Below are 23,759 nucleotides of genomic sequence, written 5' to 3'. Positions count from 1 at the left end.
TTTTGACACCCTTACCAAATTTAATTGACCATAAATGTAAGGGATTGTTTTTGGACTCACAGTTACGTTCTCTTATCTGTATGTCCATTCTAATGCCACAACACCATACTATCTTTATTACTCTAACTTTGTAATAAATTTTGATATCCAGAATCATGAGTCCTCTAACTTTGTTTTCAACATTCAACAATGTTTTTCAATATTTTTTTGGCTACTTTGGTTCTCTTGCATTTCCATACGAATTTTAGGATCACCTTCTTAATTTCTGTCCAAAAAGGAGGGCAGGCACCTTGGATTTTTATAGGATTGCATTGAATATGTAAATGAATTTGGAGAATACTGCCATCTTAACAACATTAAGTTTTCAAATCCAGGAACACAGGATGTCTTCCATTTATTTAGATCTTTCATTTCTTTCAACAATCTTTCATAGTTTTCAAAATACAGAGGCGCCTGGGTGGCTCAGTCGATTAAGCATAGTTTTCAAAATACAAGTTTTTCATTTTTTTTCTTAAATTTATTCCTAAATATTTTATGATGCCATTATAAATGGAATTATTTTCTAAATTTTGATTTGGGGTTGTTAATTACTAATAAAACTACAATTGTTAATTACTAATGGATAAAAGTACAATTGATTTTTGTATATTGATCTTTTATCTGCCGCATTACTGAACTAATTTATTAGTTCTAGTAGGTTTTTAGTGGATTCGTTAAAATATTTTCTATGTACAGGCTCATGTCATCTGCCAGTGGAGATAGTTTTACTTCTTCTTTTCTAATCTAGATGACTTTTATTTTACTTTATTTTTTGTCTAATTTTCCCTGACTATGCTAGGCTGAAGAAAGAAAGAATTTATGATCTTGGCCACACCCACTTGGAGTAGAGCTCCATTACATTGAACTAGAGCATGAGGAGCAAGTTGTGGCTCAAATGCCAGAGACTCACTGTTCTTAATGAGATTTAGTAGATTTTATTAAATAAATATTTCTTCATTTTCTTTATGTCCTTAGGACAATTTCCAGAGGCTCTAAATGGCAATTGTTTTTATAATTTTCATTAAACTTGTTTCGCTGGGAAGAGGGTCCACAGAACTACTCACACCACCACTGAGAAGTGTTCCTCCCTAATATGGTGTTTTCATTTCCTATGGCTGCTGTGGCTAATTACCACAAACATAGTGGCTTAAAACTGCAGATTTATTCTCCTGCGGTTCTGAAGACCAGATGTCTGATATCAGCTTCACTGGGCTAAAGTCAAGGTGTTGGCAGGAGTAGTTCTTTCTGGAGGCTCAAGGGAAAATCTATTCCTTGCCTCTTCCAGATTCTATAGGCTGCCAGCATTCCTCAGTTTGGGACCCTATAACTTAAGTCTTTGCTGCCATTGTCACATAGCCTGCTTTCTGGCACTGACTTTTCTTTGTCCCTTTTATGAGAACCTTGGTGATTATATCAGGCTCACCTGGATAATCTCATTTGAAGATTTTTAACTTGATCACATCTGCAATTTCTCTTTTGCCATGTAAGGTGATATTCCCAAGTTCCCAGGGATTAGTATGTAAGCATCTTGGAGGGCAGGGGGAGGCACAGCTCTCTGCAATTGTGCAGTTTTAGTTTTTGGAAGGAACTGTAGTCTTTGTAGATGAAGAAACTGTAGTTTGAATTAGTTACAATCACTGAAGGTCTATACCTAATGTGTCACAGAGCTAGAACCATGTCTCCAAAGTCCTCTATGTTAGAACATGAAGTTTGAATGATTAAACATAAATAAAATCCATGTTATTTATAGAGTCTAATCTATAGATCTACAATTTAAAATGGTGAGTTGTGAAAGCACAAAATTGGTTTTTATCAAAACTAGTGATCTGAATTCAATTTAAAAGTAATATATGCATTTCAGGGGTGCCTCGGTGGCTCAGTGGGCTAAGCGTCTGACTTTGGCTGGGGTCATGATCTTACGATTTGTGAGTTCAAGCCCCACGTCGGGCTCTGTGCTGACAGTTCAGAGCCTGGAGTCTGCTTTGGATTCTGTGTCTCCCTCTCTCTCTGCCCCTCCCCTGCTCATGCTCTATCTCTCTCTCTCTCTCAAAAATAAACATTAAAAATTTAAAAAAAAATAGACATATGCAATTCAATCATTGTATTCAAATTTCACCTTTTGTAACAATCTTTGCCTTTCAAAGAACAGGATTGGCTGCAAGCAAGATGTTTTCCCCAAGTTAATTTAATTCATGTTCATGAATATATGCAGTAAAATGTAGTTATTACCATATGCACTATGGAATAAACATATGCACATTTAGATAATTTATGGATAATGTGTCCTTTGGTGATTCCAAATGACAGAAATCATCCACAATTTCAGAAGGGCTCTGGAAAACTTAATTGAATGCACTGTGTGGTGTGGGAGGGTCTCTTTCCAAAAAATATTTTCACTAATTTAATTTTATAAAGTGTGATCCTCTCCAGTGCTTTTCTCTAAGGTTGTTTTTATCCCCAGGTCCTGAAGGACATTCAGAGCATGTTAACATTTCTCTTGTGACATAAAATGACCCATGGAAAGAACTGATTAATGATTGCACACAGTTCTCTGGAGGAAAAAGTCATCATGAGATTTGAAATGGTTCCTTTTAACAACAACGGCTGTACTTAGTTTTCCAAAGCCATTTCACTTTAAAAAAAAAAAAAAAGAAAGAAAAGGAAAAGGAAAGAAGGAGCCTCCCTCCCTCCATGGATGCCTTTCACAGGCACATCATCACCACTCAATGAGAAGTTGAACAATAAACTATTGTCACTTATGAGCAGTAGTTACAGGGAAAGAATCTGGCCCTTGAAAGGGATAGATTACACTGCCAAATAGATTTGATCTGGCCCTCTTGTTAGCATGTAAAATTCCTTTTGTAGTGTCAGCCCAGAGAAAGGAAAAAAAGGTAGCATGGGGGTATTTTCTGGGCATGGAATTGGGTTCTGTGGAATAGATCTTCTTTTTTATTGTAGGATATTCTTCACTAGACTCACTGATTTACTACTATTCTATAAATGCAGTGCAAGAGCACATCAAACATTTTCTCAAATGATTGAGTTTAAAGACATTTTTAAAAAGAATCATAAAACAAATCTCTTTAATCAAGAAAAGCCATTGTCTGTTGTATTTTCAAGTGATGTTCAAGCTCTCTGAGAATGTCTTTGAGGTTTCAGGTTGGGTGGGAGCATTCTTTTATGATTATTCTGTTGAAAATTCTATCAGCTGCATAGAACTCTACAGCCTGTAAATAAACATGGAGAAATAGTGACATAGAGTACATGCTATGTCCAGTCTCCACTGTACTCTGCCCTTTAAATAATATGTGCATTTTTTTTTTTCAGTGGCAAAGGACAAATCATTTAGGTCCCAGTTAATTCTGTTAGGAAATTAATCCTAGAGAATCACTAAGTATATTAATCAAATTGTACTTTTGTTCATAAAACATGAATTTCATAGGCAGTTCCTGCTTTTATGGAAATACAGAGTTACACCTGTGTCATTTACATAAGGAAGAAATGTCATTGATATGGCAGCATTTTATTTATTTATTTTTTTATTAATTTTTTTTTTTCAACGTTTTTTTTTATTTATTTTTGGGACAGAGAGAGACAGAGCATGAACGGGGGAGGGGCAGAGAGAGAGGGAGACACAGAATCGGAAACAGGCTCCAGGCTCCGAGCCATCAGGCCAGAGCCTGACGCGGGGCTCGAACTCACGGACCGCGAGATCGTGACCTGGCTGAAGTCGGACGCTTAACCGACTGCGCCACCCAGGCGCCCCTATATGGCAGCATTTTAAAATAATGACCTATTTACTTAATTGAAAAAATCTTTGTTGAAGTGTAATATATATACAAAAATATAAATATCATGAATATGCAGGCCTATAAATTTTAACAATTTTAACACACCTCTGTAGCCAGCACCCAGATCTAGAGACAGCATCCCCAAACCCCCTTTATTTAATCTATTAAAAAAGGATTTGATCTTGCTTGTTTAGAACTTTAAAAAGCTAACAGAATAGTCATTTTTCTGGCACACCTTTTTCTTAGGCAATTTATAGGGACCCAAAAGTATTTGTGATCACTTTCAGACAGATGAAAAAGTACACTAAAAGGGAAGAAGAAATGAGTATAACCCTACTCTCTTTTCCATTTTTTAAAGGAGGGGGCATTTATATAAAACCATAAGAGAAATAAGCAATTTGTGAAAAGGGCTGAATTATTAGTTTTAAAACCACAGACTCTTGGAAGATTATGATTTTAGGGAAAACATTTTGTGCACAGCCCATGCTGCCAGAGGCCACCACTAGAGGGAGGCAGAGGTACCACCTCAGGCTCTAGGGCTGTTGCAGGGGCTGGTGCTGAGCCTGCCTTGGTGGTGGTCAGGCCAAGGCCCAGGCAGGCTCTGGCAACCACGAGGATGAAAAAGGCTTTCTGGACAAAGAAAGTCCACTTCCTAGATGAAGACAGGAAGATAGGGAGTAACTAGAGGGGAGTAAGTAGAAATTAAGTAAGTTAAGTAGAAATTAAGCAGGCCCTGAAAGAACCTGAGCTGGGGGTCCAACTGGAGGAGGCTGAGAATGTTCTGGTACCCCTCACAGACAGCAGACCAGACTATGAGGGCACAGGGTCCATTTCACAGGAAACAATTGAACAATTGTTCAATGAATTTCCTAACATTATAGATACAGAAACAGAGCGAAGTGGTGTTCTAGTTGCAGGGCTATCAACAGTGATGCTAAGACAGAAACAGTCATCTCCCGGCCTCCAGAGCTCATTTTATTCCTTGTTATTTCTCAGATCAGATCATTTTACTACTTTATTACTGAGTTGTATTGGAAAGATGTTTTGGTTCAGGAGCCTTAAGAGCATAAGTTGAGAACTTAGGATCAAGCAGTTTTGAAAGCTGTTGGTTAAGGGAGTTTTGTGGGGATGCTGTGAAATCAGAGTTATGTTATTATTCAAATGGGGCTCATCGTACTAACTTTATGCTTAGCTGGCTAGGGAAAAATGGAGATTAAGTGTGAATGAAAAGGACCTCACTACAGAGATAAGCCCATTAACACTCTGCTCTGGTGGTATGCGTGCTTATGTGTATGTATAAGTATGTGCCCAACATTCTTGGGTCTGTTGTGGCTGTTGTAATGCTATTATTTACTGTTGGTCACTTTTTCCATATGACAACTGAAAATAATAGAAAGTTTCAATTGCAAGGCAATGCGTGGACACTGGGATGCTTGCCATTTTATTTGCCTTTAGACAGAGGATACAGGTAACTTGTTTTATAAAAGTGTTTGTGATCTGTATGTGTTTTGAAACCCAGGTCACATGGTTAAATGGAATTAGTTTTAAGTTAAAGAACACACACCTGAATAATGCAAATAATGGTAGCTCAATCCTCCTTTATCTTGGACAGCGGTTAACATTATCTAAACTTGTAAAATTTAGTGGACGGTTTGGGCTGTTCAGTTAGCTCCACACTGTCAGGCTTCTTAGCTGTGGCCAGCTAGCTCTTTTTTCTACTCTCAACAAGCCAAGCTCATTGGTTTAATCCTTTTGTTAACTCTTAAGCTTTGGTGCGTGCCACAGCCATGGACTGAGTACCTCTTCCTAGTTTTCTGTTTTGTAAATGACTCTTTCTGAAAATAAGGAAGACTAATGAAAACTTGCAGAGGTTGGTAACTTTGTAGATAGTATTCGGTTTAAGACTGATGGCAAACTTTTGAGGATACTTTTAAACCGAACAGGTATGATTCTGTGAGTTCACCACTTCTGAAAAGAAAGATTATTAACTCAGGAACAGCTCACATTGCATCCTTATTCATGACGTGATGGTTGTGTCCTCTTCGTATGTAAAAGGTATTTCCTGCATGTTGAGTATTAGGGCAGTCACAGGGAGTTCTGGTGGATCCAATGCCAGTACAGATCAAATCTGGGCCAAAGCCCAGAGAAGACAGGTGGATACCTGACATCCACACAAACAGCCACATTTCAGGGAACACCTCTGAGTGCAGGCCACAAAGGGCCAGTCCCAGCAGATAGAGCAGACCTTGCAACACCCTGGGATGGAAATGGGAGGGAGAAAGGGGACAAATGATCTGAGAGGTTTAAGGCACTTGCTGTAAACAGGACGTGTATCTGAGGGTATGTGTTTAGTGTCTGTTGATCACGCATGTGGCCATGTATGTGGCATACAGGCCAGAGTATGGGATCAGAGCAGATACCCAATATTATTTCAGAATGAGATATTTCATTTGGCGGGCTTTCCAGATACCTGAAACAAATCTTTCTAAAATGTATACATTCATTATTTCCAGGGAAACCTTTTAAATGGATTATATATTTCCTGCCCTTCTAAAACAGAGTTGATGAGCTCGGTGTAAACCTTATTAGGTGACCATCTCTGACTGTAGTGAAGCCTTCAGGTTTGTTAAGCTCAGACTTCTTGTCCATATAGGAAATATAGAGCCTCCCCAGAGTACCACATTAAAAAACTTGTATGTTTTTTTATGTATAATTTTCTTCTAGCAGTGTGACGATGTCTCTTACTACATCTCACCCTTCTTGGTGTGTCCATTTTTATTAGTGCTCTTCCCTCTTCCTCTGGTGCCAACTTGTTTCTGATTGATCTGTTTTGGGTCACAAAAACAGATGTTCAGGTGTGTTAAAATTATGTGTAAAACAAGATGGGGATCCTGCAAAAAAGTGTTATGAATTAAGCATATATACTTAAATACCTGAACGTCCAAATTCAAACATCTATTTAAACTACTCAAAATCCTTTCTGGTGGCTTTATGTTATGTTTTATTTTATTTTGTTTGTTTTAGTAGTTGAGATTTTCATGGGTCATCTCTGACTATGTGATTTGGCAATATACATTGGCTGTCATGTCTTTTCAAGAACTGTGACTGGCACAGAGTAAGGGCTTAGCAAGTATTTATTGTAAGAATAATATATTGCTGAATGAAGGCAGAACATGCAGTTTCTGTCCTGCAAAATTCAACTATATGCCCATTTCAGCAGAAGGCACATACAAATATTAACTTAGAATGATGTGAGTAAAAGCCAATGATGCTGGTATCATTTTCTAGGAGTCACAAACCCAAGGTCAAGGGAAACACTGGCCAGAACAACCTTTTGTTTTATGTCAGTGCCTGTGGATCATGCATGAACTCCCTAGTTCACTGGCCTCACCACTACTTTTTTATTTCACACTTGGCTAAGTCAGTTAGGTTACCTGCTTGGTATACCCTGAGGGTGTTTGGATTTTAAGGTCCCTGAGTTGCTGTCTTATATAATCTTTATTGAGTATTCTCACCATACAAGGCAGTACTAGATGGTGAGAAACATGTTCAAAACCCAAACTCTTGATTCCCCTCTAATCCCAAGATTCCCCTTCTATAGCCTGCCCCAACTCAGTAAATGCCCCTCTTCAAATGCTAAAAACCACAGGGACATTCCTCTCTTTTTTTCACATCCCTCTTTCACTCCATCAGCAAATGATACCACCTTTGAAAGATATTTAGAATTTAAGTATTTCTCATCACTCTCATTGTCACAACTTTAGTCCAACACCTCCAGCCCAGATTATTATAACAGCCCCTGACTGGTCTATCTGCTTCCACACATGTCCTCTTACACTTATCCCCACAGGGAGATGCTTTTACTTTGGAAGTAAATCACAGCAGTTCTCTGTTCAAAACTCTCTGTTAGTTTCCGTCTCACTCAGTGTAAAAGTTGAGGTCCTTTCCACGGCCTATAGACCCAATTCTTTCCCTTCCCCCACCTCTCTAACCATGTGTCCTACTGCCCTCTTTCTCATCCACTAGGGACCACGCACACTGGCCCCCTATTGTTCCTAGAACATGCCCAATGTTCCCACCTCATGCCCTTGCATCTGCTTTTTCTTCTATTTGGACCCTCTCCCATTAGATAACCAAGTGACTCATTTCCTTTCTTCCTTTGGGTGTTTGTCCAAATGTCCCAATTTTAGACAAGCCTTCCACAACTACCCTATCTAAACTAGCAACCCCACATCATCTTCTAGCCCCTTTATCTTGATGTTTTTCTTGACAACTCCTTACCTGACACTAAATATTTATTAGTCTGTCTCCTCCCTCAAGAATGTAATCATCTTGAGGGAAGGGATTTTGTTCATTATTGTATCTCAAGTGTATAGAATAAGGCCAGTTTTATTGGCCCAATCAACATTTTTTTAATGAACAAATACATGAATAAGTGAAAGTGAAGTATAGCGAAAAGATTTATTAATTCAAGAAATACTTACTATGTGTTAACATGTCACACACTGTCCTAAGCCCTCGGAATTCTTCAGTGAACAAGCTAAAAGAAAAGTGGTCAGGCACTGGCAATGAACTGAGATGAAGAGAGAAGACAAGGAGGCAGCCTAGGACAGTGGTCCACAGTCCAGTCTCTGATGTCAGCTCCCTGGGTTTGAGTCTCCCCCCTGCCTCCTGAACAAGCCTTTGATGGTTCAGTTTCTTTCCATCTGTAAAGTTGGGGTGATGTATCTATTGCCTAGTGTTGGTGAGAATTACGAGACACAGTGCATATAAGACATTTGACATGTGGCAAGAATTCAATAAATATTGACCATCATTAGAGCAAATGAAGACATGGAAGCCAAACAGTAATAGCTTTTGAGATGAATACAATCCACAAGAAGTTTGGGGAGAGGACCAAGGTGATCTGGTGCTTGAAGCTGCAGTGCTGAGTTTAGTACATTTATGTTCAACACAAGGTAAAGAAGTCAGTTCAAAGAAACAGTGTGCAGAGGCAAGTCTAACTGAATGACCTGCTCTGTGCGATTCCACTATGTACCTGGAGCACAGACTGATGGAAAAGTCCAAAGCAATAGTTTTGGTTTTGCTGTGGCAGGAAAGCCAGCAAATGTACTCCTATCTTGTTAAAGGAAAAGAAACATTTATATTGAAAGTGTCTATTTTACTGCTTTTCCTATCCTTCAGAGAAACAATCAAAAAGAAGCAGATTCATAAAATTTATTTTACTAACTGTAAAAATGAGAATTGAGAGCACAGAATTAAATGCAGTTGGACTAAGAGGATGTTGAAGTTCCTGTTAACGTCACAAAAGTCCTGTGTGGGTTTTTTGTTTGTTTTGTTTTTGTTTTGCTGAAATGTCTTTTTAAAACATTGTATGGAAAATCACCATAGGTGTTGCTATTTCATCTCAAGTACAATCATGCATGGGAACATATAGCTTCTTCTGGAAGAGCAGCTCTGTCATAACTGGAAGTAAATATGACAAGAGCTAAGCTTTTTTTTTCTTTTTCTTAGAGTAGTACACCCAAATTTCAAGCAGGGTTAAAGGAGAGTCTAAATCATAAAATACATATGGTCATCCATGTGTATATTTCACATGTCTTGAATATTTATAAAGCTAAAGTTTTTGGAGATACAAAGTTCAAAGGATTCCTTGAGAGTGGTCAGACCCTTCTACTCTAACTCTGAGTTATTTGATTTACATGTAGGAAATTTACATGTAGCCAGAATTTATATGTAGGAAAAAATCTTGCAACAAATGTTGCAAAAAAAAGAAAGAATTAGCAAATCTATGTATGGTCAGCCTTAGTGAGAATTCTCTTGAATTAATTATGCCCAGGATAGCTTGACCATCCATTAAGCCAAAACTAGTCCATCCCTGGGGGGATGACCAGGGAGGGAAAAGGCAGATGTGCCAGGGAGGGGCTGCAGGCTGCCCTATGTGTTGCCTCACCCGCCGAGAGCTGGGAACGAACTTTGGAAAAAAGGCAGAATAAGCACCTGCAGTCTTAGATCATTCTTTCCTGGATGTCAGCCAGACTGTCACCAGCCAAACTGCCCTGAAGAACCATCTGGAGATGTGAATATTCTCCAAAACAACTTCTTAAGGCAAAGAGAGACACAAAGGATGTTGGAGGGCAGGTGATGGTAGCTGGTCTCTACTAACCATTTTATGAGCTGATTACAAAAGGCAAACCTAGAGTTTTGAGTCCGTTTATTATATATTTTACTTGCACTGGAAAGAAATGAAAAAAGGCTACAACATGTTTTAGCTTGTTCATTATACATTTGGTAACTTAGAATTTTTATTATTTTAATTCAAATTGATAATCTTTTCTATATTTTGCATTTTGGTATTATTTGGAGCATAAAGCTGGAAAGCTAGTTAATAATATGAAAGGTTGATGAGCACATACCACCAACCCAGCAATTCTACTTCTGTGGCTATATTCTAGAGAAAATCCTGTGTAAGTGCACAGGGAAACACCTACAAAGGCTTTTTTTTTTTTTTTTTGCAAAAAGTTGGGAACAATCTAAATGTCACTGAAATGGGCAAATAAATGGATATTTATGGATAAATAAAGGGAAATGAATAAATAAAGAAAATTATAGAAGGTTCTTACAATGGTATGGCAAAAACTATGAACCAATCATCAAACGTGTTTTCTCTCCTGGAGCAAATAATTTCACATTGAGGAAGATGAGTGATGAATTTCACTCATTATTTAATGAATGACTTCTAAGTATTAAGTATTATACTAGGTACTATGGACACACTGAGATAAAACACCTGCTTACGTGAAGAGTTATAGCCTTGCCATCTTTGTACTTTACTACCCAATGTATGATCTTGAAATTAATTTAGGGTTATAATTAGATTATTTTAGCAGGTGGTTCAGTGTTGGAGTCCATTATTAAATTACATTGAGAAATATTCAAATTGATGTCAAATGATTTTACTAAGAAAAGAGCAAATCCTTGACTTTGAGTTCAACCTTGGCTTCTCTGATCCTAATGATCACTTCCTTTCTAGACCCAGGTACTGTACTGCCAGCCCTCCTGAAGTTCTCATCACAAGGAGAAAGGAGAATTTATAAAAATCACTCCCACAGAGATCTTTCTAGGGACTTATCAATGTGTTGCTCCAACCCCAAAGAACATTTCCATTTTAAGGGAGAAAAGTGTTAACCCAAAGTAATGGCATTACAAGTATCAGATTCTTATATTTACCCCTCAGAACTCTTTCATTTAAGTCACTGATTCTCATCTCCAGCTGCACATTAGAATCACCTGGGGAATGATTCTAAAAGACACTGATGTCTGAGCCTCAATCAAGACCAATTAAATCAGAATCCTCAAGGGTAGAGCTTGGGACTTGGAATTTTCTAAAAGCTCCCGGTGCAACCCTAATCAGCAGACTTGGTTGAGATCAATCAAAATATCCATCTCAAGTAAAATCCTACAGGCATCTCACACATAAACAACCACAGAGGGACAAATACAAAGTTGTAAAGGTGGTTTTTAAATAGTAACGGTATTTGTTTGAAAAAGTTAAGATTGGGGAAATGGTTGAGAGAGAGCAGGCTCTAGAGTTAAACTAGGTAAGCTTATGTCAGTGCTGCACACACTAGCTGTGTGAGCAAGGACATCAATCCCTGGGCCTGTAATGGGGACAGGAACAATACCTACCTCTCATAAAACCATTATGGATATTAAATACTTAGAAAACTGTCTTCTCATTACCATTATATATAGCCTTCTAGCGTCACTTCAAATTTTCTTACTCTGTAAATCTTCTCTTGAGTCACTCAGGAAGAGTAAATCACTCCCCTTCTCTGGCCCCACGTACCCACCAATGAGACTAATAGTATTCACCCATTTATCCTTTGGCATTGTAGTTGATGTAATTTTTTTTCTATCTCCCCTTATGACAGGTTTCTGTTAAGTATGATGAGGCATTTCACACTAAGGAGGATCATTTTATCAACTAAGAAAATAAACATCAGTCTTTATTTTACTGAAGTTTTAACACTCTTCCCTATTTTAACTCTCTGAGAAAGAAGAAGCCACCAGGAGAGAACTTCTACAAGTACCCACCACCATCTCTACCCACCACCTGCCTCAGTGCCAATACATCCTACCTTCCCCCATCGCCATGGATGAACGATCCACTCTCCTAATCAAGACCAGCCCCTCCGCCAGTCGATGAGGTCTCATCCATTCCTTTCTACTGATACCTAGGCCTCCTGGGCTTGATCAGTGTCAGTAGAGTCTGGTATTGGTGATGCCTCTGAAATTAGAGGCAGATGCTACTCAAGATTTCATAGGACAGCGGCGCCTGGGTGGCTCAGTTGGTTAAATGTCCGACTTTGGCTCAGGTCATGATCTCGCGGTTTGTGGTTTGTGAGTTCAAGAGACGCATCAGGCTCTGTGCTGAGAGCTTGCTCAGAGCCTGGAGCCTGCTCTGGATTCTGTCTCCCTTTCTCTGTACCCCTCCCCCCCCCACACACTCTGTCTCTGTTTCTGTCTCTCTCAAAAATAAATAAACATTAAAAAAATTAAAAAAAGATTTCATAGGACTCTGGAGTTCTTTAAAATTCACCTATTACCTAGGTACTACTCATTAAAAATAAGGAAAAACCCTATATCCAACAGGGCCTCAACTTTAATATTAACATTAATGTTAATATTAATTTGGGGGCCATTATTCAGCCATTAACATTAATGTTAATATTAATATTAATAACAGCTAAGGGAAAAGCAAGACTTAGCCAGAACTTGTGAGTCTTAGTAGCTGTGTAAGTTTTTAGTCAAGTTGAACTTCCCTGAGCTTCGATTTCTCTTTTGTAAAATAAATTATTGTGAGGATCAAATGATATAGAACTTAGCACAATGTCCGACACCTACTAAGTACTCAAAAAATATCAGCTATTATTATTGACTCATCTGAGTTTTTCCTTAAGTATTTCTTTCTTAGAGATCCCTTCCCTAACCACACTGTCTGACATAGTATCTGTCATATCACCGTCTGTCCTCTTGTCCTGCCTTCTTTATTTTCTTCATAGCCTAACACTAACATTATCTGTGTGTGTGTGTGTGTGTGTGTGTGGTCTGTCTTCCCTAGTGTAAGTAGCATAACAACAGGGACTTTGTTGATTCACTGCTAGGTTGGGAATAGTGTCTGGCACATGATAGCATGACAGGCGCTTAATAAATATTTATTGAATAAGGAAATGAATGATAATATTCCACGTGCTCATAATTTTAGGCAGAATCATGCTAAATCACCTGAAATAAAAGACAACTCCTCTTATTTTTAAAGTTAGCAAACCATTGCAGTTTTTACCAACTCACACTGGTGAGAAATACTTTCTTATGACAACAAAATTACTAACATTAAGAAATAATTTATGGCAAATCTTCCTATCCTTTCACTCTCTAAGTTATGGATTTGAGAACTACTGATCACTGTCTTCCCAGTGACCATTTTTGAGTTAAAGAGCATTAATAACTCTTTATTCAGCCTCCTTCTTCCTGGGCTGAGAAATTTCAGTGTCTTTACTAATTATTAAAATATATGGTTCTATGTGGTTCTCTTCTGAATTGAATCCCAAACCTTCACATCCTCCTTGGTTTGGAATTCAGAATTGGAAAGGATGTTTTATTACTGAGCACTGCAAAGCACAACTGATGAACTACCTCACAAATTATACTGCGTTCTCCTATTTAAATATCCAGGAATTGGGTTACTGAGTTACATCAGTGACTCGTGGCCAGCACGTTATTCACAATGACCTCAGGAACTTTTTCTGCCCAATTTGTACATACACAGCCCATCTTCATCTGCTGAACAAGGAGTTTATTTTGCTACCTAAAATTTTCCCTTTTAACTGAGCTTCATTCTGTCTTTGGCCACTGTTTTGGGCTGAATTCTGTTCCCCCCAAATTTATATGTTGGAATCCTAACCTTCACTACCTCAGAATGTGCCTATATTTGGCAACAGGGTCTTTAGGAGGTAATTAAGGTAAACTGGGGTCATTAGGGTGGACTGGTGTCCTTATAAGAAGAGATTAGGACCCAGAGACACACAGAAGGAAAACCATAAAAGACAGAGAGAAGGCAGACATCTACAAGTCAAGTAGGCCTCAGAAGAAACCAATCGTGCCAACACCTAGATCTCTAACTCCTAAGCATCTAGAACTGTAAGAGAATAAATTTCTGTTATTTAAGCCATCTGATCTGTGGTACTTTGTACAGCAGCCCTAGCAAACTATTACAGCCACTTTTCCTATTTAACAAGCATACTTTGAATTCTGATACTGCCTCCCTACACTCTGCTTGCAAAGTGCAGTCTGGTCTTCTGCAGTTACCTTCTGTCACCTTGTTCTCTTCTGGGTTTCCAAAAGTTAACTTTAGAAGGAAAACACCCAGGGGTGCCTGGGTGGTTCAGTCGATTAAGCATCTGACTTCGACGCAGGTCATGATCTCATGGTTTGTGGGTTCGAGCCCTGCGTCGGGCTCTGTGCTGACAGCTCAGAGCCTGGAGCCTGCTTTGGATTCTGTGTCTCCCTCTCTCTCTGCCCCTCTTCCACGCTTTCTCTCTCCCTCTCTCTCTCTCTCTCTCAAACATAAACATTAAAAAAGAAAAGAAAGAAAGAAAGAAAGAAAGAAAGAAAGAAAGAAAGAAAGAAAGAAAGAGAAAGAAAACACCCAAAAGAGAATGGGCACCAAGTTTACTGCACTTGATAGGATCATGGAAGGTAAATTAAACTTTAGTCTGAGGGATGTTTGTAAAAGCACCCACAAGCAGTTATATGCTGGAAGTCAGCACTAAACATGTTACCCAGAGACCCAACAATTGAGGATTTAGAATGAAATGAGCTTATCAAGGAATGCATCTGTACAGACCAGATAATACCAAGGACTGAACTGTAGGAAGCACTGGGATCAGTGTAAGGAAGGGCAGGAGGAGCCAGAAATGGAGCCAGAATGGCAGCTGATGTGGCAGGAAGAGAACCAGGAAAATGCTTATGAAGCTTAACGTTCAAAGCCAGGAGAAAGGAGAGTCCCTCTCATCCTCCTCCACCCCACCTGTCAGCATCCCTACAAGCACTGGCCACTAGTGACTTACCTCAGTAAATAAGACACTTTCTGCAGATCCTGTCTTCTTTTATTTGAACCCCCTGATGGCACTTGACGTTGACAGTCATTCCTCCTTTTTTGAAATATTCTCTTCCTTTACCACAGCACTCTTTTCTGGTCTTCTTCCTGTCCCTCCGACTGCTATCCCACTGCTGCCCAGTTTCCTTCTCCTTAAGTCACTCTTCAAATGTCAGCTTTATTCAGAAATCTGACTTTGCCCCACTTCTCATTTAACACATCTCTTTCGCATCAGCCACTTCTGTAGCTCTCTGTTCCCATCATAGGTGGTACTCTGTGCCCTAACCTTTTCCAAATGCTTTGTCTCCTCCCAATATTTGCCTTCTCTGTGACACAATTCTGTTGTTTTTTATGCACCAGTTTCATTTACTCACCAATTTCATTTACTCATCCATCCACTCTTTCATTCCCTCAACAACTGTGTACAGGTGTTAGGTGCCAGGCACTGTGCAAAGCACTGAAGTACAAAGTTAATGTCCAAATGAGACTCATTTACATTTTACCAGAAGACTTCAGTTCCTAAGTCCCAAAGAGTAAGTAGGAATAATATAGTTTGCATTTGTTACATTATATAAATAAGTGTATAATATATGATGTAATAATCATGTGATGCTCATAAATATTCCATAAAATAGATTGATTGGACAGATATCATTTTAACCTCAGGAAAGTCAAGCTCATTGATTCTGACAAAATGATCTTTTTTTTTTTTTTTAATAAGGAGGCATTTCTATTCTATTATAATAATAAAAAGTAAACCTAATAAATACATCTAAATAACATACTGCATTCCAGTTCTATTAATTGGTATAGGAACAAACTGCTACAAAAATAAAACCTGGACAAACTTTATCTCTTAGCTTTTGGATATTAACTGAAATATGAGAGTAGCATAGAGATAGCTCATAGCAAATGCTAAGTAAAAAAATCTAGAATTATAGATAAAACCTTTTAAATAAATTTATTCCTCATCTCATAAAAAATGGCAGTCTGTTTTTTCAGGGTATTAATTTTCTGGTGTTGCTATAACAAAATACTATAAGCTTAGTCGTCTAAAACAACACAAATTTAGTATCTTTCAAATAGGGAGGTCAAAAGACCTAAAGTCAATGTATTGGCAGACTATACTCTGGAGGCCTTAGGAGAGAGTTTCTTTTCTTGACTTTTCCATATTTTATTTTATTTTATTTTATTTTATTTTATTATTTTATTTTATTTTATTTTATTTAAATTTTATTTATTTTATTTTTATTTTATTTATTTTATTTTTTAATACGAAATTTATTGTCAAATTGGTTTCCATACAACACCCAGTGCTCATCCCAACAGGTGCCCTCCTCAATACCCATCACCCACCCTCCCCTCCCTCCCACCCCCATCAACCCTCAGTTTGTTCTCAGTTTTTAACAGTCTCTTATATTTTGGCTCCCTCCCTCTCTAACCTCTTCTTTTTTTCCTTTCCCTCCCCCATGGGTTTCTGTTAAGTTTCTCAGGATCCACCTAAGAGTGAAAACATATGGTATCTGTCTTTCTCTGTATGGCTTATTTCACTTAGTATAACACTCCAGTTGCATCCACGGTGCTACAAAAGGCCATATTTCATTCTTTCTCATTGCCACGTAGTATTCCATTGTGTATATAAACCACAATTTCTTTATCCATTCATCAGTTGATGGACATTTAGGCTCTTTCCATAATTTGGCTATTGTTGAAAGTGCTGCTGTAAACATTGGGGTACAAGTGCCCCTATGCATCAGTACTCCTGTGTCCCTTGGGTAAATTCCTAGCAGTGCTATTGCTGGGTCATAGGGTAGGTCTATTTTTAATTTTTTGAGGAACCTCCACACTGTTTTCCAGAGTGGCTGCACCAGTTTGCATTCCCACCAACAGTGCAAGAGGGTTCCCGTTTCTCCACATCCTCTCCAGCATCTATAGTCTCCTGATTTGTTCATTTTAGCCACTGACTGGCATGAGGTGGTATCTGAGTGTGGTTTTGATTTGTATTTCCCTGATGAGGAGCGACGTTGTGCATGTTTCCATGTGCCTGTTGGCCATCTGGATGTCTTCTTTAGAGAAGTGTCTATTCATGTTTTCTGCCCATTTCTTCACTGGATTATTTATTTTTCGGGTGTGGAGTTTGGTAAGCTCTTTATAGATTTTGGATACTAGCCCTTTGTCCGATATGTCATTTGCAAATATCTTTTCCCATTCCGTTGGTTGCCTTTTAGTTTTGTTGATTGTTTCCTTTTCAGTGCAGAAGCTTTTTATCTTGATGAGGTCCCAATAGTTCATTTTTGCTTTTAATTCCCTTGCCTTTGGGGATGTGTCAGTTGAGGTCAGGGAGGTTTTTTCCTGCTTTCTTCTCTAGGGTTTTGATGGTTTCGTATCTCACATTCAGGTCCTTTATCCATTTTGAGTTTATTTTTGTGAATGATGTTAAGAAAGTTGTCTAGTTTCATCCTTCTGCATGTTGCTGTCCAGTTCTCCCAGCACCATTTGTTAAAGAGACTGTCTTTTTTCCATTGGATATTCTTTCCTGCTTTGTCAAAGATTAGTTGGCCATACTTTTGTGGGCCTAATTGTGGGGTTTCTATCCTATTCCATTGGTCTATGTGTCTGTTTTTGTGCCAATACCATGCTGTTTTGATGATTACAGCTTTGTAGTAGAGGCTAAAGTCTGGGATTGTGATGCCTCCTGCTTTGGTCTTCTTCTTCAAAATTACTTTGGCTATTCGGGGCCTTTTGTGGTTCCATATGAATTTTAGGATTGCTTGTTCTAGCTTCGAGAAGAATGCTGGTGCAGTTTTGACTGGGTTTGCATTGAATGTGTAGATAGCTTTGGGTAGTACTGACATTTTAACAATATTTATTCTTCCAACCCATGAGCACAGAATGTTTTTCCATTTCTTTGTATCTTCTTCAATTTCCTTCATAAGCTTTCTGTAGTTTTCAGCATACAGATCTGTTACATCTTTGGTTAGGTTGATTCCTAGGTATTTGATGCTTCTTGGTGCAATTGTGAATGGGATCAGTTTCTTTATTTGTCTTTCCGTTGCTTCATTATTAGTGTATAAGAATGCAACTGATTTCTGTACATTGATTTTGTATCCTGTGACTTTGCTGAATTCATGTATCAGTTCTAGCAGACTTTTGGTGGAGTCTATGGGGTTTTCCAAGTATAATATCATGCCATCTGCAAAAAGTGAAAACTTGACTTCATTTTTGCCAATTTTGATGCCTTTGATTTCCTTTTGTTGTCTGATTGCTGACGCTAGCACTTCCAACACTATGTTAAACAACAGCGGTGTCATGTTCCTGATCTTAGGGTAAAAGCTCTCAGTTTTTCCCCATTGAGGTTGATATTAGCTGTGGACTTTTCATAAATGGCTTTTATGATGTTTAAGTATGTTCCTTCTATCCCGACTTTCTCGAGGGTTTTTATTAATAAAGGATGGTGTATTTTGTGAAATGCTTTTTCTGCATCAATTGACAGGATCCTATGGTTCTTATCTTTTCTATTATTAATGTGATGTATCGCATTGATTGATTTGCAAATGTTGAACCAGCCCTGCATTCCAGGAATGAATCCCACTTGATCATGGTGAATAATTGTTTTTGTAAGCTGTTGAATTCGATTTGCTAGTATCTTATTGAGAATTTTCATCCATATTCATCAGGGATATTGGCCTGTAGCTCTCTTTATTTGCTGGGTCTCTGGTTTAGGAATCAAAGTAATGCTGGCTTCATAGAATGAGTCTGGGAGTTTTCCTTCCCTTTCTATTGTTTGGAACAGCTTGAGAAGGATAGGTATTATCTCTGCTTTAAATGTCTGGTAGAATTCCCCTGGGAAGCCATCTGGTCCTGGACTCTTATTTGTTGGGAGATTTTTAATAACTTATTCCATTTCTTTGCTGGTTATGGGTCTGTTCAAGTTTTCTGTTTCTTCCTGTTTGAGTTTTGGAAGTGGGTGGGTGCTTAGGAATTTGTCCATTTCTTCCAGGTTGTCCCGTTTGTTGGCATATAATTTTTCATAGTATTCCCTGATAATTGCTTGTATTTCTGAGGGATTGGTGGTAATAGTTCCATATTCATTCATGATTTTATCAATTTGGGTCATCTCCCTTTTCTTTTTGAGAAGCCTAGCTAGCTGTCTATCAATTTTGTTTATTTTTTCAAAAAACCAACTCTTGGTTTCATTGATCTGCTCTACAGTTTTTTTAGATTCTATATTGTTTATTTCTGCTCTAATCTTTATTATTTCTCTTCTTCTGCTGGGTTTGAGGTGTCTTTGATGCTCTGCTTCTAGTTCCTTTAGGTGTGCTGTTAAATTTTGTATTGGGATTTTCTTGTTTCTTGAGATAGGCCTGGATTGCAATGTATTTTCCTCTTAGGACTGCCTTTGCTGCATCCCAAAGCATTTGGATTCTTGTATTTTCATTTGTTTCCATATATTTTTGAATTTCTTCTCTAATTGCCTGGTTGACCCATTCATTCTTTAATAGGGTGTTCTCCATGCTTTTGGAGGTTTTTCAGACTTTTTCCTGTGGTTGATTTCAAGCTTCATAGCATTGTGGTCTGAAAGTGTGCATGGTATGATCTCAATTCTCGTATACTTATGAAGGGCTGTTTTGTGACCCAGTATGTGATCTATCTTGGAGAATGTTCCATGTGCACTCGAGAAGAAAGTCTATTCTGTTGCTTTGGGATGCAGAGTTCTAAATATATCTGTCAAGTCCATCTGATCCAATGTATCATTTGGGGCCCTTGTTTCTTTATTGACCCTGTGTCTAGATGATCTATCCATTGTTGTGAGTAGAGTATTAAAATCCCCTGCAATTACCACATTCTTATTAATAAAGTAGCTTATGTTTGTGATTAATTGTTTTCTATATTTGGGGGCTCCCGTATTCAGTGCATAGACCTTTATAATTGTTAGCTCTTCCTGATGATAGACCCTGTAATTATTATATAATGCCCTTCTTCATCTCTTGTTACAGCCTTTAATTTAAAGTCTAGTTTTTCTGATATAAGTATGGCTACTCCATCTTTCATTAGCATGATAGATAGTTCTCCATCCCCTCACTTTCAATCTGAAGGTGTCCTCAGGTCTAAAATGAGTCTCTTGCAGACAGCAAATGGATGGGTCCTGTTTTTTTATCCATTCTGATACCCTATGTCTTTTGGTTGGAGCATTTAGTCCAGTGTTATTATAGAAAGATATGGGTTTAGAGTCATTGTGATGTCTGTAGGTTTCATGCTTGTAGTGATGTCTCTGGTACTTTGTGGTCCTTGCAACATTTCACTCACAGAATCCCCCTTAGGATCTCTTGTAGGGCTCGTTTAGTGGTGATGAATTCCTTCAGTTTTTGTTTGTTTGGGAAGACCTTTATCTCTCCTTCTATTCTGAATGACAGACTTGCTGGATCAAGGATTCATGGCTGCATATTTATTTCTGTTCGTCACGTTGAAGATTTCCTGCCATTCCTTTCTGGCCTGCCAAATTTCAGTAGATAAGTCTGCCACTAGTCTTATGGGTCTCCCTTTATATGTTAGAGCAAGTTTATCCCTAGCTACTTTCAGAATTTTCTCTTTATCCTTGGATTTTGCCGGTTTCACTATGATATGTCATGCAGAAGATCGATTCAAGTTACGTCTGAAGGGAGTTCTCTGTGCCTCTTGGATTTCAATGCCTTTTTCCTTCCCCAGATCAGGGAAGTTCTCAGCTATGATTTGTTCAAGTACACCTTCAGCCCCTTTCTCTCTTCCTCTTCTGGAATTCCTATTATATGGATATTGTGCCGTTTGATTTTATCACTTAGTTCTCTAGTTCTCCCCTCATACTCATGGATTTTTTTATCTCTCTTTCTCACCTTCCTCTTTTTCCATAATTTTATCTTCTAATTCACCTATTCTCTCCTCTGCTTCTTCAATCCGTGGTATGGCCTCCTTCATTTTATTTTGCACCTCATTTATAGCATTTTTTAGCTCCTCATGACTATTTCTTAGTCTCTTGATCTCTGTAGCAATAGATTCTCTGCTGTCCTCTATACTCTTTTCAAGCCCAGCGATTAATTTTATTACTATTATTCTAAATTCTTGTTCCATTATATTGCTTAAATCGTTTTTGATCAATTCATTAACTGTCGCTACTTCCTGGAGTTTCTTTTGAGGAGAATTCTTCTGTTTCATCATTTTGGATAGTCCCTGGGGTGGCGCCAAACTGCAGGGCTCTTCTCCTGTGCTGTCTGGACTAACTTGTGCTGGTGGGTGGGGCCACAGTCAGACCTGATGTCTGCCCCCAGCCCACCGCTGGGCCACAGTCAGACTGGTGTGTACCTTATCTTCCCCTCTCCCAGGGACAGGACTCACTGTGGAGTGGTGTGGCCCCTGTCTGGGCTACCTACACACTGCCAGGCTGTGGTGCTGCTTCATTGGGATCTGGCATATTAGCTGGGGTGGATCCGCAAGGTGCATAGGGGCAGGAATGGCAGACTCAGCTCACTTTGCCTTCGGTGGTCTGCTTCGGGAGGAGCCCTGCGGCACCAGGAGGGAGGCAGACCCATTGGAGGGATGGATCCGCAGAAGCACAGTGTTGGGTGTTTGCACAGCGCAAGCAAATTTGGTGACGGGAACTGGTTCCCTTTGGGATTTCAGCTGGGGGATGGGAGAGGGAGATGGCGCTGGCCAGTGCCTTTGTTCCCCACTGAGCTGAGCTCCATCCTCTGGGGCTCAACACCTCTCCCTCCCGGTGTCCTCTCGCCCTCCCGCTCTCCAAGAGCAGAGCTGTTGACTTATAACATTCCAGATGTTAAGTCCTGCTGGCTGTCAGAACTCACACAGTCTGGCCCCTCCGCTTTTGCAAGCCTGACTGGGGGATTCTGCCTGCTGGGCAGGCTGCCCCTCTACCGCCCCAGCTCCCTCCCACCAGTACCATGTAGCATGCACCGCCTCTCTGCCCTTTCTACCCTCTTCTGTGGGCCTTTTGTCTACCCTTGGCTCTGGAGAGTCTGTTCTACTAGTCTTATGGCAGTTTTCTGGGTGATTTAGGCAGATGTGGGTGGAATCTAAGTGATCAGCAGGACAAGGTGAGCCCAGCGTCCTCCTATGCTGCCATCTTCCCCCCTCTTTTGACTTTTCCACATTTCAGAGGCCATCACATCCTTGGTTCGCAGACCCCTTTCTCCATTCTCAAGGACACACAGCAACATGTTATATCTCTCTTATTTTTGCTTCCACCATCATGTTCTCTCCTCATCTCTGACTCTCTTGTCTCCTCCCTCTTATCAGGGCCCTTGTGATGAGGATAACCTAACAACATATTGAATTTCCTTACACTAATTTTGGTTTTGAATTTTCAAAAAAGTTTAGAAATTATTCTCAATTAAAATTGTTTTTCTCCAATTAGATAAAAATTACTAGAATTTTTATCTATGAGGTGATCAAATTTACCAATAATAACCTTTCATTACAAGTTTTATAGAAGGATTTAAATATACTAGAGGATTGACTAAATAAAGTTGATGGATAGTAATTGAAAGTTGTATTTTCTTCCAATGAACCTTTTCATACTATTTTTAAAAAAAATTTTCAGTATAGCTGACACAAAGTGTTACATTAGTTTCAGGTGTATAACATGTGATTTGATAAGTCTCTCATTATGCTGTGCTCACCACAAGTGTAACTACCATATGTCACCATACAATGTTATTACAATAACATTGACTATATTCCTTACACTGTACCTTTCATCCCCATGATTTATTTATTCCATAACTGGAAACTTGTTATCTCCCACTCCCTTTCACCCATTTTGCCCATCTCTCCACCCCCTCCCCTCTGGAAACCATCAGTTTGTTTTCTATATTCATAGGCCTGAGTCTGCTTTTTGTTTGTTTGTTTATTAGTTTATTTGTTTGGTTTTTTTTAGATTCCACATGAGTGAAATCATATGGTATCTTTCTCAGTCTGACTTATTTCACTTAGCATAATACTTTCTAGTTCAGTCTATGTCTGGCAAAAATGTCTTGCTAAAAATTGGTAGAGTCAAAACTTGAGCCCAGTTCTTTTGGCTCCTAAACTAGTACTGATTCCTTTCCACTCCAGACACTCTCTCAGAGCTAGCTGCAAAGGACACTTTGATGTCTAGAGGGAAAATGGGGTTTCCATGGTGTACTGGTTTCTTATTGCTGTTGTAAAATTTACCATAAACTTGGTAGCTTAAAACAACGTGCATTTATTCTCCTGCAGTCCTGGAGGAGTGATGGCCCCTCTTCTCATTACCTTTTCTACCACTGCTTCCATCATTACATTGCCTTCTCCCTCTTATGGCACATCTCCCTCTAGCTCCTTTTAAGGATCGTGTGATTACTCCGTTGGGCCCACCCAGGATAATCACCCCATCTCAAGAGCCTTAATTTATTTTTTATAACTTTTTTTTAATGTTCATTTATATTTGAGAGAAAGATAGTGCACAAGCAGGGGAGGGGCAGAGAGACAGAGACCGAATCTGAAGCAGGCTCCAGGCTCTGAGCTGTCAGCACAGAGCCTGACTTGGGGCTCAAACTCACAAGCTGTGAGATCATGACCTGAGCTAAAGTCAGACACTTAACCGACTGAACCCCCCCAGGAGCCCCCCAAGATCTTTAACTTAATTACCTCTGCCAAGTCCTTTTCCCATATTTCCCCACCTTTACTGTCTTTTCCCACAAAAATCAATACAGGCTTCAGGGATTAACACCTGGATATCTTTGGGGGCCATTATGTGGCCT

The 23,759-nt window shown here is 39.0% G+C and overlaps 1 protein-coding gene and 1 long non-coding RNA gene across 15 annotated transcripts in view; both read left to right on the top strand.

Moving 5' to 3' along the window:
- LOC122240317 overlaps positions 1 to 12,220 on the top strand; it is a 44,553-nt gene extending 32,333 nt beyond the window's left edge. Inside the window, exon 3 of the long non-coding RNA XR_006219823.1 lies at positions 11,765 to 12,220. This is a non-coding gene — a long non-coding RNA (uncharacterized LOC122240317). The remainder of the gene's footprint in view (positions 1 to 11,764) is intronic.
- Positions 1 to 23,759, top strand: part of LMNTD1 (lamin tail domain containing 1) — a 452,554-nt gene that overhangs the window by 320,758 nt on the left and 108,037 nt on the right. The gene's annotated exons all lie outside the window — the stretch shown is intronic.

Source organism: Panthera tigris, chromosome B4, assembly GCF_018350195.1.
Source record: "Panthera tigris isolate Pti1 chromosome B4, P.tigris_Pti1_mat1.1, whole genome shotgun sequence".
NCBI classification, from domain to species: Eukaryota; Metazoa; Chordata; class Mammalia; order Carnivora; family Felidae; genus Panthera; species Panthera tigris.
The sequence above is the reverse complement of the archived record's forward strand: the minus strand, read 5'-3'. Positions and strand labels throughout refer to the sequence as shown.